This window comes from Mugil cephalus, chromosome 18 (assembly GCF_022458985.1).
Source record: "Mugil cephalus isolate CIBA_MC_2020 chromosome 18, CIBA_Mcephalus_1.1, whole genome shotgun sequence".
Taxonomy (NCBI): domain Eukaryota; kingdom Metazoa; phylum Chordata; class Actinopteri; order Mugiliformes; family Mugilidae; genus Mugil; species Mugil cephalus.
In genome coordinates, this window is record NC_061787.1 from 13,528,814 (window position 1) to 13,542,769 (window position 13,956).

A 13,956-nucleotide genomic window follows, 5' to 3' on the forward strand; every position below is an offset into this window, starting at 1 on the left:
GATGTACTGTAGCGTTAATAGAACTGAGCAAACCCTTTCAAACGACCTCTGACCACAAGCAGACGGCCTGTAGACACCTTTCTTTTCCAGTTGGTGGTGTCTGTGCACATTAATTAACAACTGTCTAGTCTTTGACCAGACACACATGACCTTGTTGTCTAGCTAGCTTTAGTCATTGGAATGGTTTGCCATAGTGCTGCACAGCTATCTTAAGACGTTGCAGCAGTTCAGTGTCAAAGGTTTATTCAATGAATTGCAGTGCTGGGGGAAAATGTAGCTGAAAAAGGGACAGCTAATTCTAAAGGGGCAAGTAAGTGAATGCAGCAACCTTACGTAGCAGTCCTCCTTTCCAGCAGGATAAATTAATCTAACTCTTTTTAAAATCCACTCAAAGGACAGACCTCAGACTTTTTATGCGATGTGCGACTTTCTGCAAAGTAACATGTATGTCCCTTAGGGAGTCATTAACTTGGTTTATTCAGTTGTTTACTTATGGTGATTATGATGATATTGTTCTGTAGATTAGCTAATGTGAGTAGCAGATTTGTCCAAGAGTGCATGACAGTTCAGATAAAAAAAACAAGAGCGGAGTTTGCATTTTTTTCTTTTTTACTGAAATGGGTGATTTATACATAGATGGGGCCCTCCTGTATGAAACTCATCAAGTGTACAACATGAGACTTGAGCCTCCTCATGTTTGTACTGATCTGTCAAAGGATGCATGACTGTTCAGAAACTGGCAATCAATTAAATCAGTGCACAGTAGAAATTATTATCTTTTAGAATGAAATGCTATGAAATATAAGATTATCTGTAGAAATGTAAATCAAATTGGCGGTTAACAATTATGACAATAACAGTTATGATGATAATAATTGTGATTATTGTGACATCTTCACACCTTCACACATCGAAATGACGAGAAAACCGAACGCAAACTCTCCCACCAATACTTTCTCAGACTCTGGGAGCTCCCTCCAGACCCACAGGCAACATTACAGGAATGTTTTCACAGGCTGAGAACGGTCCCCCTCACGGCTGAAGTGATTGATCTTCCCCTCATGGCCTCCACTCTACATTTATAATGGGTGGACATTAGCACCAGAACATGGCGACACATCGCACCTCCCGACCACATAATTCAAAATTCACAAATAAACCGAACATTTACTAAAGCCCACCTCGCCTCTAATGAATGCCGCACAACTAAGTACATTTTTCACTCTCCATGCAACAGGTTCACATGTTGAATAAAAGCAGGGAAACGAAGTCATCCATCACTGACCCCAAACTTAAAAGGTAAAAGGTTGACCCTAGTTAACCTTATTGGCTTTAATTGTTCCCAGGTGCAATCAACCACACTCAGACTCTCCAAGGGCAACAGCTAACACATTGTCGAGGTCACAGTGCATCTACTTCGCTTCCTGCCTCGGTGCATAATCGAGGGGATCTCATCACCGCCGAGGTGTAAAGTCAATTGCAGAGTTGGAACGAGGTTAGAACTTCCACTGAGTAGCATTTGTTCTCATCAGCTATGTAAACACGTTTGGTTCGGGGGGAAAATATCACGTCATTCCTCACTATGAAAGAGCGCATATTCATGCCGCTCGCACAGACACTTTTAACCGCTTCGAAATGTTTCATTAAAAACTCTGATTATAGTTTAATGGCCGCATTTGGTGCAACCTGGGCGCAATTAGGTCCGTTCGCCGGGGATGAGTTTTTAAGGACAAGTCGTTGTGTAATTCGTGTTTGGTCAAAATAACTTTAATTCAAAGTTTTATCTATGTCATTTTGAAGATCGCTTTTTTTCAATGTATTTGCAGGCTTCCGTGTCACTGAAGCTATTTTAGTTATCTCGCCGCAAACAAGCTCTTTTCCTGTTTTTCTTTCTTATCAGATGAATTTCTTTCTTAGTTTTTCAATCCCTGCACCTTTCCATCAATCTAATTTCATCAGTCAGTCCATGTTTCACCTCCCCTTCCCTCCACCCACACACACACACACACACACACACACACACACACACACACACACACACTTCCTTGCATCGACGCCAGGGATGGGTAATGTTATAATGTATAATGAATAAAGTTTTGAAGCTTTCATGAATGCATCTCTGATTTTGGCAGCTCTCTGACAAACTTCATAAATCAACGCGCGGCTTAATAAATCACCACCAGCGCGCTACCTCCTACCTCGCGGATGCTCGCATCCCGAAAACCTGAACTTTCGCTGATCCAAAACAATGACACGTGTGCGTGAAGGGCTGTGGGCAGCGAAGTGCGGCGTGCGTGACGCGGTGCTGCAGTGGCCTTTTGAGGTTAACTGCCCATGAAACTGCATTGTTAATCTTTGCTGCTTTGATGGTTGTATCTTTTACTCCACATCAGCAGACACTGAAAAACAATTTATCCCAGCGCAGTTCAAAGTCCTCGAGATTCACGGACGAACAGCATGCGTACATGTTCTTCTAAACGTGCGCATTTGTATCATTTGAAGGGTATTCTGAAAAGATTTCACTCTGAAAACTGCACCAACGTTCTAGGCGTAACCATCCCCAGTCCAGCCTATAAAGTCAGCGCTTTATTACAGTACATTAAGACCAGAGCTGGGTGCAGGCAGCGGCATGGCGTTATTTTGTTCTGTTTAGAGGAGAAACAGACCTTTGGTGACTTTTACACACAATTTGAGCCCATCAATCAATCTGTTGTTCGGTGCATCACAGGATAAAGTGTTGTAATTTATCCTTTCGCTGTGTCTACTGTCTCGGCCTGCCTCATCTGCTTCTGCTTCAGTTAGTAATCTCCACCACCGCCGAAGGGGGTTATCTGTGCTGCTGTTGTGCTGAGCTGGCTGTAATGCAGTAAAAGAGCTCTGTGGTATTTCCAGTTGTTAAAATTATGACCTAAGAGATGTTCTTTAATGAAGATGCATTTTGAGTATTTGCTGGGAATCGTATCTTAGCTACTGAAATCAGACACAAAATCACATGAATTACGAACAGGGCTGAAGTGGGAAGCCTTGGGAAGATGTTTCAAGTTTTGAATGGCTGCAGGCGTATGTGTGTTGTGTCAAAGGAGACTACTGGCGATGCATTGTTAAGTCCTTCATAGACAGAATAGACTGGTCAGGCATAACAATAAGACCAGCTTCCTAATATTGTTCAGGTCTTTCTTGTGCCTCCAAACCAGTTGTGACTCATCGGAGAGAATGGGCATGGGTCTTCTGAGGGTGTACCCTGGAGTCTGGAAACAGAATGTTGTTAGTGAGGGCCTTTAGGTGCTATGGGTTGTGGGGAGGGACTGCTGTGGATCAGGCTTGTTCCAGCGCATCCCACAGATACTTAGTTTGCAATCTCATGTTTTTTGAATTGTTCCTAAACCATACTGTGCATGTGCATCCTGCTGGGGGTGGCTGCTGCCTCGAAGGAGTGTCACTGCTATGGATTACGGGGTGCCTGGTCTGGACTAGGTAGTTGGTACAGGTGGTTCTACTTTTCAGAAAAGAAAAAAAAAACAAATCACAGGGCCCCAAACAATTGCTTGATATGTCTGTCTTGACAGTACACTCCTGAAGGGTCTTGACGCACCAAGCCGATGCTCAAGCAGTTTGCAGGTGTTAGGATGCAATTGGTGAGCATCTGTGGCCTTAGTTTTAGTTTGAGCACAGGGAAGGATCCACCATCTTTAGCAGATCCCAGTCAAGCATGTTCCAGGTGGGCGCCACTCACAGATGTTTCTATTAAAACCCCAACTCCCACCAGTGTTTTAAGACTGTAAAAGCTGCTTGGTTGAGTGGTGAAACATCTTCAAGGCAGCGTGGCTGGAGCCATGACAGTTATTTTCTTCCCTCAAATGAAGTTTGATTTGATTTGAGTAATGAATGAATATCCCCTCCTGTTCATAATGACTTATCAAAAGCATTGTAGCATTTTGAAGGAAACAAGAGGCATAATTTTCAACACATTTGGGGGGGAAAACAGAGCACTTGGAACTTCTGAAATGGGTTTTCAAATTCACTCTTTTAACAAGTGATTTACGACAAAGAGGTTTCTCTATTGAAAGAAAGCATTTACTGGCTTCAACAGAAGCTTCCGGTTCCTGCATATTTCTGACACAGGCATTAAGTCCTCAAGAACATAAAAAAATACACAGGCCATTCTCAAGTGAAATAGCCAAAATTGATTTTGCTGCACCTTTGTGACAATCATGCGTCCTTGGTCACGGCACATCTTATGAATACATATTGTGTATTGACGAGGACATCCTGGCAGTTATTTATATATTTTTGAGGACAGCACACATTGCAACCTTTCTATTGCTTGCTGTGACCCCTTCAAGTCACAAGATTCCACATGACCACAATGCAGTATATACAGTATTTCTTGTTCCAACTCAGAGACATTTCCTAAATTTTTTTTTTCTCTGCCAATAACTCAACTACTGCAAGGCCTAATTCATGTGCCTCCTCACACGTTATGTCAGTTTAAATGCAGCAAATCTACAGTAAAGGGTCGGCAAGGACAAGTCACAGATCTCGTCTTTCTAACACACTCTTTTGCACTGACTGCCAATTAAACAGAAAACCAAATTTAAAATTCTCATTATTTTCAACAAAGAGTACTGCTTTGGCTGAGGTAGACGAGATTCCTGCAGAAATCTAAAAGGAATTAAATTATATACATACATATATATATATATATATAAAACTTCCTTCAGGGATATTAGATATGCTCCTTAGACCTGCACAGTAAGGTTGAGGTTTGCATTAATTAAATTGCAATGAAATATAAATCAAGGTGAATCTGTTCTAGTCTGAATCACAAAAACAATTAAGAGCTTAAAAAACATGCACGATACTCCTAGATGACTGGCGTCTACGGGCACACGCATTTCTTCTCTATTATTTATCAACGTAACCAGCTGCTGCATGATGGATTAATGAAACGGAGGTCCTTAGGATGGGAGTTCAGTTGCTCACAAATCGGCATGGTCTGCATTGCACTCAACAGGTGTCGGGGTTGGGTGTCGAGACATGCATTGCGAGGCGAGACAGAATCTGTCAGGATGACGCATTGATGTGACAAATGTGCTTGCTCTTGCATAATAATGACTCGGGGCTTGGCAGAAAACGAATAGGTCTTGGTGTTGATGATACACGTCCAAAAAAACAAAGCTAATGCAACTGGACTTGTCACGCTTCTTGAAGGCGGTTCCCCACTCATCCAAGTGGCTTCTTCCTCAGTTCTGGTGTATCAGTTTTGCCTTTGTTTCAACTTTGTTTTTTCAACATACCATAGCCTTACCATCCATCAAAACATACTCTGTATTCACTCACCCATCCAAATAACTGAATTCAGGTGTTCCAATCACTTCCATGGCCACCGGTGTATAAGAAGCACCTAGGTATGCAGACTGCTCCTCAAACATTTGTAAACAATGGGTCACTCACAGGAGCTGATTCCTATGATTCCTGGGTGGTACTGTGATGGGATGCCACCTGTGCAACAAGTCCGGTCATGAAATTTCCTCGCTACTAAATATCACTCCAGACCTCCAAACTTCATGTGATCTTCAGATCAGCTCAAGAACAGTGTGTGAAGAGCTTCATGGAATGGGTTTTCATGGTCGAGCAGCTGGTTCCAAGCCAAACATCATCAAGTACAATGCAAAACGTCGGATACAGTGTTGTAAATCACGTCAGCACTGGACACGAGTCACGCTTCTCCATCTGGCAATCAGATAGATCAATCTGGGTTTGGCAGTTGCCAGGAGAATGGCACTTATCTGACTGCATTTGTGCCAAATGTGAAGTTTGGTGGAGGGGGGCTTGTGGTGTGAGTTTTTTTTTTTTTTGGGAGCTGGGTTTGGCCCCTTAGTTCCAGTGAAAATAACTATGAATGCTTCAGCATACCAAGAGATTTTGGACAATTCCATGCTTTGTGGGACCACTTCTAAACTCTGTGGAAAGCCTACCCAGAAGAGTTGAAGCTCTTGTAGCTGTCACTTAAGTTCATATGTGTGTAAAGGCAGGTGAGCGAATACTTTTGGCAATATATTTTATTTAAGTTGCTGTTATATACTGTGTATGGGCCTAATTTAGAATATTCACAACCAAATTGGAGGAAGACTTAAGGAACTACAACCGTTTTTATATGCAATTCTATATCTCCAGGAACTCTGGAGTAGATATTTTATTATATTTCAGTAATTTCTGAGTTCCAGGTTGTCTTCAATACTGCATTAACTGCAACTAAGACCCATCCTCAGCCTACTTCTGGTTGGCTATTAGTTTGGAGAAGGAAAGCTGCTTTTTTTTTTTTTTTCTAAATGTTGATCTTTTTTTTAATTGCGATCGAATGCCACGCGGCTGAGATCCAGCATGGTGCCGGAATACTAACTGATGACTGGTGGGACAGATGAAAACTGATGGTGAGCTCAGATCAGACAAGTTTTGGCGCACCCCCTGTGATTAAGGAACTACAAACATTTTTACATGCAATCCCATGTCTCCAGAAACTCTGGAGTGGATATTTTATTCAAAAGCTAATCCATGGGCAGAAGTGAGATACTGCCTGATTATTTCCTTCATCCAACAAGCACGGAACAGTTGTGGAGTTGTGTCCACCTGTGGAATTCCCATGTAGAAACTGTTAAAATGCAATTAAATAACGTATCAATCAAGAAAACGGAGCATTCTTACTGGCTCGAAAACAGGCGATAATGTTTGGCTACTCTGTATTGATTAAACTAGTGTCTCTACTATTTTCAGCTTCACTATCAGCACATCTCTAGGGGATGCCGTATTGGTTTGTAACCCTGTTTTGGTTGGCCCAATGCTTTGATCAACAAGGCGCAAATCCATCCAATAATCGAACAGATTGCTGTTTTTTGATTTTACTTGGCCAGCAGTGTGTGCATCACACGATGCAGGCTCTGAAATTTCCAAGTCTGTCCACAGTCCAAAGAAAATTGACTATCAAAAATTTAGCAAGGAGACTGTCAGCTCATTCTGCAGCACGGCACGGCACGTTGGTAGGATACATGTTTAGAGCCAAAGCTTGAACTGCGCACTGAATAATTAACATTCCTCTGGATGACAAGGGTAAACAGAATGAACTTGTCTGTGATGGCAGTTACGGCCCCGAGACGGTCAGACAGGGATAGCTGTGCTGACAAAAACACCCTTAATCCTCATCCCTTTAGATTAGAGAAACAATGCTTCCAACAGGAAAGGGCAAAAAAAATAAAATAAATAAATATGACTGCTGACCTGACAGAGAGCAAAAGTGAAAATTGCTTTTCGGATTATTGTATTTAAATTATGCATTTATAAATAACCTGATCAGCCGCAACATTAAAACCACTGACAGTGAAGTATATAACATTGACAATCTTGTGATAATACAATGTTCTGCTGAGATACTTTTGCACCTGGCATTTGTGTGGATGTCACTTAGACATGTAGCACCCACCTAGACCAGAGCAGGCATCCTCATCCTATAGCAATGACACTCTTTGATGGAAGCAGGATGCAGCCTGACACAGACACACACACAAAAACAGCTTGGGAAGAACTCAAAAAACATGAAGAACAGTGCAAGGTGTTGACCTGTCCTCCAAATTCACTAGATCATAATGTGCAATGCAGTGGAACAAGTCTGATCCACAGAGGCCCCTCTCCCTCCAACCCCATAGGACCTAAAGGCCCCCACTAATGACATTCTGTTGCCAGACACCACGGGATACCCTCAGAAGGCCCTTGTCCATTCTCTAAAGAGACACAACTTGTTTGGAGGCACCAAGGACACATGCACAATATTAGGAAGATGGTCATAATGTTACGCCAGATCGGTATAAATCCAAGTTTAAGAAAATAAACGGTACAAAAAGGTAAAAAGCTCAGTTTAACCACATTACATGCTGTTTTGAAGTCTGTGATATTAATCTTTATATTATCCAATTTTATTTTTTAATTAAACTTCATTCAACTTGTCAGGGCAACAAAACCACACAAATGAACAGACGTGTATTTTTTAGAAGAATCTCACTCTCTCTAACACATTTTACATTCTGCATTTTGATGTTGATGGGTTTTTTTATTTACTTTTTTTTTGCCTGGTGTCCTTTATGAGCAAGTACACAACAGTGGAATGGTAAACAGCATATTACGGAGGAATAAAAAAAAAAAAAAAAAAAAAAATACAGGGCCTCCCAGAGAGTAAGGGCACATAAAAGAACATTGGCACCCAAGAGCGTAGTTCATTGTAATGCTAAATAGGAAGCAGGAGTGATTCCGCCTGTGTTTATCTGCCAGGCAAAAGTTATCACACGCACTTACTTCAGCTTAGAGCCATTCACGGCGTGCATTTTCAAGTGCTACTGATCTAGCCCCACGCCAAAGGTTACACAGATCAGCAAAACCTCCTTGTAAAATGCAAATGCTTGAATGAGAAATTAGAAATGAGACTGTGGCAGACAGATAAGGCGCAACTCGTCGGAATTTGCACATTGGGCTGAAATTCTTACAGGAATTTGTATTATAAAATGAAGACCCGTGTGCGTAATGCTGCCGTTGAAGGACTTCTTCTCTGTGAATGCACAAGCCTCCCACCACAGTAAGCAATTCGATACACTTGTTCCAGCGGATTGTACCTACAGCTGGGATGATGGCACGGCAGCTCAGTCAAGGACACTTTTTTTTTTCTTTTTTTTTTAAAAACGGTTTGTTCTTCAAAAGAAAAAAAAAATATATATATATATATAAAAAGGTGCAGCAAGTGTACAGTGTTTGGAGTTGAGGCAGGCTGAACATGACGAGGCTTGGAGGCTGCAGAATTACAGAGGATAGCGAAGATGTAATTGAAAATAGGAGGATCGTGTTTCCACCCTGATCCATTCCAGCAAAATCTGGAATGAACGTCCTTAAATAATGCATTTTCAATCTCCTGCTTTTTTCTTTCTTCTTTAGAGATTACAGTATGTGTGTGTTGTCATTTTTGCTGCCATTTTTTTATTTTAGTTTTTTATCTTTTAATCCCAGATCAAGCCAGTGCAATTTAATGTAGAGTTGGTGAGATAAACCATAATGTCACTATCCCCTTATATGTTGTCCAGAAACACTAATGCAAAGAAGAAAAAAAAAGGGAGAAAGAAAAAAAAAATAGGAAAATCTCTTAATAATAGATGAGTCTATTTGGGACAGCGTCCAGTCCAGCCACAGGGGTTTGTGTCCTAATATTTCAACAACAAAGTACGGTGCACGGCCGTGCTGCTAGACTGTCACCAATTCTGATTCACTCTTGGTCTCTCTCTTTTTTTTCCTCTCACATACATGCACAAAAACACTCCCACCAGCACAGCAGGTTAACTTCATCATTTGTTTGGCGGAGGGAAAAAATGCACAGATATGAAACAGTGAAAACTTTCGAACTGACAAACAAGAAAACTTGTGCAAGAAGAAGCAGCAGCCATTGTTTCGTGCGAGGCCGAAAGAGAAACAAAGGACCGCAAGGTGTTCGTGGACTTTCGTCGTGGAGGTTGATTGAATGCTTAGCAGATAAGCGACATTAGATATCCCAGTGGGCAGAGGATGGGAGGTTAATCTCATTCTCCATGATGATGTATCCGAAGTGACTCTTTTTTTTTTGCCGGTGGTATCGTTTCTGAGCGCTCCTTGGGTTCCAAGGGCAAGGGAAGTGTCCATTGGAGCTGGTGCATTGATTGCTTTAAGATTTGATTAAACTCTCGGCTGTACTCCAAATGTAAGACAATAGCATTGAGATAATCTCACCTTCTCTCCTCGGGTCAGGCATAATGCGGTTTAATGATATGGCTGTGCACTCATCCGATGTAATACCTCACGGAGGACATTTCAAGTTAGGTGTAGGCACTGTTGAGCCATCTCGCAAACTTTCTGCATATCTCTTTTTGTTTTACCTTGAGAGAAGCGCCCTGCTAGATAAACGAACCTCCCAAATGGCCATGCTGATAATTAAGATCTAATATTTAGAAAGAGACGTTAAGGTAAACATCCGAACAAACCCCACGGTCTCGCATGGGTCATCTCTTCCCGAAGGGCAGCTCATGTGACTCTTAAATAGGGCGCCAGTCCATCCACTGCAGCCCATGGCTAACATCTTTATTAGGCCTCATTAGCAGCTTTCCTATACAAATTTATTCACTGCAGATTACAAAACCAGGCTCTGGGGTGGGAAACCACATCCCGGCAAATCGGTAATTGATGATCCTGCAATTCCAAGTCTTGCTACACTATTCCTCCAAGCTGTAGGAGAGAAGACTCAAACGAACAACCTCACATGTCTTTTTCTTTCTTTTTTTTTTTTTGCCTGAAATGTTCACCACACCATAAGATCTCTCTTTTTTCTCTAATGGGGGATCTCGGCTACAGAAAGTCTCAGCATTTCTTTTGCAAGGATTATTAAATGACCTTGTCCCGGTCCATTTCTCCCTAAAGCTAAACATATTTATTTTGCTGTGTAGTCTCAATGTCGACAAAAATTCCAGCTAAGAAAAGGCAGAATGCCTTATATTAAGGGTCTTTGTCTCTCAGGGTTTAACAAAGGCTATGGGGATTAGACTGTCATGAAGTGTGTGTAGCAAGTAGGGTAGGGGGTCTGAAAGACACTGAAATAATACCTCTGCCTCCCAATAGGACCGTAATTTCGTTGACAGGATGGGTTCTCCAAAAAGGCGTGGGTTTTCTATTTCTGTGAAAAAGATCTTATTCTGCCACACTTAAATCAGAGATCCTGCTGGGATGAGATGCTTCCTCTGCTGTATCTTTTTTTGTATCTTATTCTTTCAGACTCCATAAATTTCAAGTTTTCCAGTCCATTCCGTGCGCTCGGCTCACTCCATTAATGTCTCCGACGCTCCACTGACTCCTCCTGTAATGAAGACAATTAACCTGGAATCACAGTAATATTAAAGGCTAGAATCAGTGCACATCAGCCAACTACGGACGCTAATTGACTTGATTGTTATTAATTTTGACATTAGGTTCCAATTAAAGATAGCAAAACACTGATTTCATTTTCTTTTCATTTTGTGGTTGGAGATTAAGAGGGCATCGATCACACCTGAGTGACTCGGTGTGTGTGTGTCACTAATTAAAGACTGAGATTGCAATTAAGATAATGAGTCTAAGTTTTCAAATGGAGCACACAAACAATTTTTTAACCCCGTCAGTCAGGGACACATGCCTCGAACCATTGGCGTATACTGGAGTGCATAATATCATCTACATTTTTCAGTTATACCCTGCACTGAGCGTGACAGACAACATACTTGCCATCTGTGATGCACTGTAATAGCTGGAACAGGCTCCTTTGTGCAGCTGCTAGCTTGATGCTAGCATAACTCATGGTTGAAAAGGTACACACGAGAGTTGGCTCTGTCATCTAGAGCTGTGCATTTGCATAGACTTGCTAAAGATCTTTGGAGAACCATGCATGTAATTCCAGCATGTGTTATCGAAGAAGTCTCATGCATAAGAATGAAAGGAACAGTGTGTACAGTTGAGAGGCCGACAATTTGGAGGTTGGGTGCTTGCTCGAGGCACTTCGGCGATGGCATCTGAAAAAACCTTTGGTCTCAAAGCTGCATCTTTAACTCCACAGCTCCCCTAATAATCTGGGGAGAACACAGTCCCCCACTACTAGTAATCATGCAGTTGAGATACCCACACTTGGGGAATTCACAGGGGTCAGCACAGCCTGGAATGCAATGGCCAAGACTTGCCCTGGATCAACCGCCTTCTTGATCATGATACCTCATGACGATGATTACCATTTAATCCCAGACTTAACATTTCAAATCCACTGTACAAGAGGCAACATCTTTTCTGTTAAGTCTTTTCAAGAAAGTGACAGATGAAGTGCTTTATTTCTGGACAGAATTGTGTCTCAAGTGGTTTAAATCCTTGACTACTGAGTCTTGTAGCCTTGCCTGGCAGTAAATAACTACAGTGAAACACCTGGAAATGTGGATGTCAGTGTTTAACTGATGGAAAGTGATGGGTTGACAAGATCTATTGAGAGGGGAAGTGGTATCTGAAGGACGTACAGAAGATGTTAAACATAATCCAGCGTTTTATGAAATTGTTCCATATTTATTACATCCAAAGCCAACATTTTAAACATACATGTGTGAACTCTCGTTTCCTGCAAGGGCAGCCATTTTTCATCTCCTTTCATGTTCACTTTGAAGCTCATCAAAAGAAACCCTATACTTGCAACTCAGTCCCGAACTTTTTATTTCCATTTATCTGCGATTTGTTTGTGAAACTGGATGAGGGCCCTATTTGTTTGTAATCGCAGGCCATATACAGACCCATCCACCAACCCTGACCTCAACACCCTCGCTCCCAGCCTCGCTCTGCTCTTCTCCATGCATTGCTATTGAACACTTTGATTAGACGAGCTCTGCAATACGGACATACCAGGGGAACTCCAGTTATCTGTGTTTTCCGTAACCATTGTTATATTTGGCTACGGTGAGTCAACAAACCTCAGCAAAGAGTGGACATGTCTATCACAATTATCTTAAGTTACAGGAATCAGATTGCCTCCTCTTTGCTCTCCCATGCTGCCTCATTTTCCGACTTCATGTAATGGTGAGTTGCCAAAACTGAGTTCGATAAACAAGGTCTCTGTGACTTTGTTGCGCCTTTTATTCTGCTACCCAGGCCCTTGTAAGTGGGAAATGTGAAGTAAAATTAATCAAAAAAACGAAAAAACGCAGCAAAGTAGATGTTTTCAGTCTTGGAAAAAGGAAGACATTACTGCCCTTACTGCACCTTTACACTCTGAGAAGATAGGATGTGTCAATACTGTTTTGGGAGTTTCGACACACAATCAAAAGAGAGGGAGAGAGAAATTGACTTCACCTATCCTCCTGGGGGATTTTTTTCCCGTGCATTTCTCAATAGTGCTCGGCCGAGTTTAGAACAGAGTCCATTTAACACTTCCTGCACCAGTTACACTGTAGGCCAGAGCTTCAGTCTCCCGGCAGCAGTGTTCATAAATACACAGGATAAGATGTTACAATCCCTTGTGCCATAATCTGAGGCAAAACACATTTAGAGGCCTAGTCCAACTGAAAAGCCAACCAGCAGACTAGCAGTCAGCTACCATCACGCAACCAACAAGAAGACACCAGCTAACTAGACCAGTCAACAGCAGCAGGTGGGAAGTGAATGGACATGTGACTACACTTCCACCTTCCGCCTAAGAACGAAAGTAAAACACTAAAAGCTACCAGCTAACTAGCCTACCCAACATCGGGTAAGAAGTGGTGGGACATGTGACTACACTTCAACCAACAGTGCTTACAAATCTAAACTTTAAAGATCCAGGCTTTCCCCGGCTGTTAAGTAGTTTGCTTTATGAAATTAATAAAAACAGAAAAACCTCGTCAAGATCTGTCATAGCCTCAGCCAATTTACTGATGGTGATAATTTGCAATGGTTTGTTCTGCGCAATTCATCCGTCCCTCTGTTTAATGAATGAGTTCAGTGCCACCCTAACCATTCCTTCTCCATTTCTTGACATATTTTAATGGTCAAAGCATGCATCCGCTTTGAGGTAAGAATCCCGTTCCAAGGCTTGTTGTCTTGGAATAGCTCATTAAAAACAATGCGGGTATGCAGGGGTTTAATTACATATTTTGCCTTGGATTTCCTCCAGATGCAGAGGCTGACCTGATTTTCTTAATGACTAAAACCTCGAGTCCATGCTGGTCCCAGAGACATTTCTGCACAGTGACGTTGCGGCGCAGTTGAAAGGAATCTGGCCTAATTAAATGAAACATCCTGATGCAATGGGGCATCCCGAGGAGCGTGCAGTGGGATGTCCGTTTGATTAGAGCAGCAGTCTATTTATTATTGGATGGAGAAGCCTTACACTTACCTTTGTGAGAGTGGCCTCTGATG

General features: G+C 42.0%; 1 pseudogene; it reads right to left on the bottom strand.

Annotated features, from left to right (window-relative positions):
* Positions 1-11,657: 11,657 nt before the first annotated feature.
* LOC124996083 lies at positions 11,658-11,813 on the bottom strand (annotated as a pseudogene).
* Between the last annotated feature and the right edge of the window lie 2,143 nt (positions 11,814-13,956).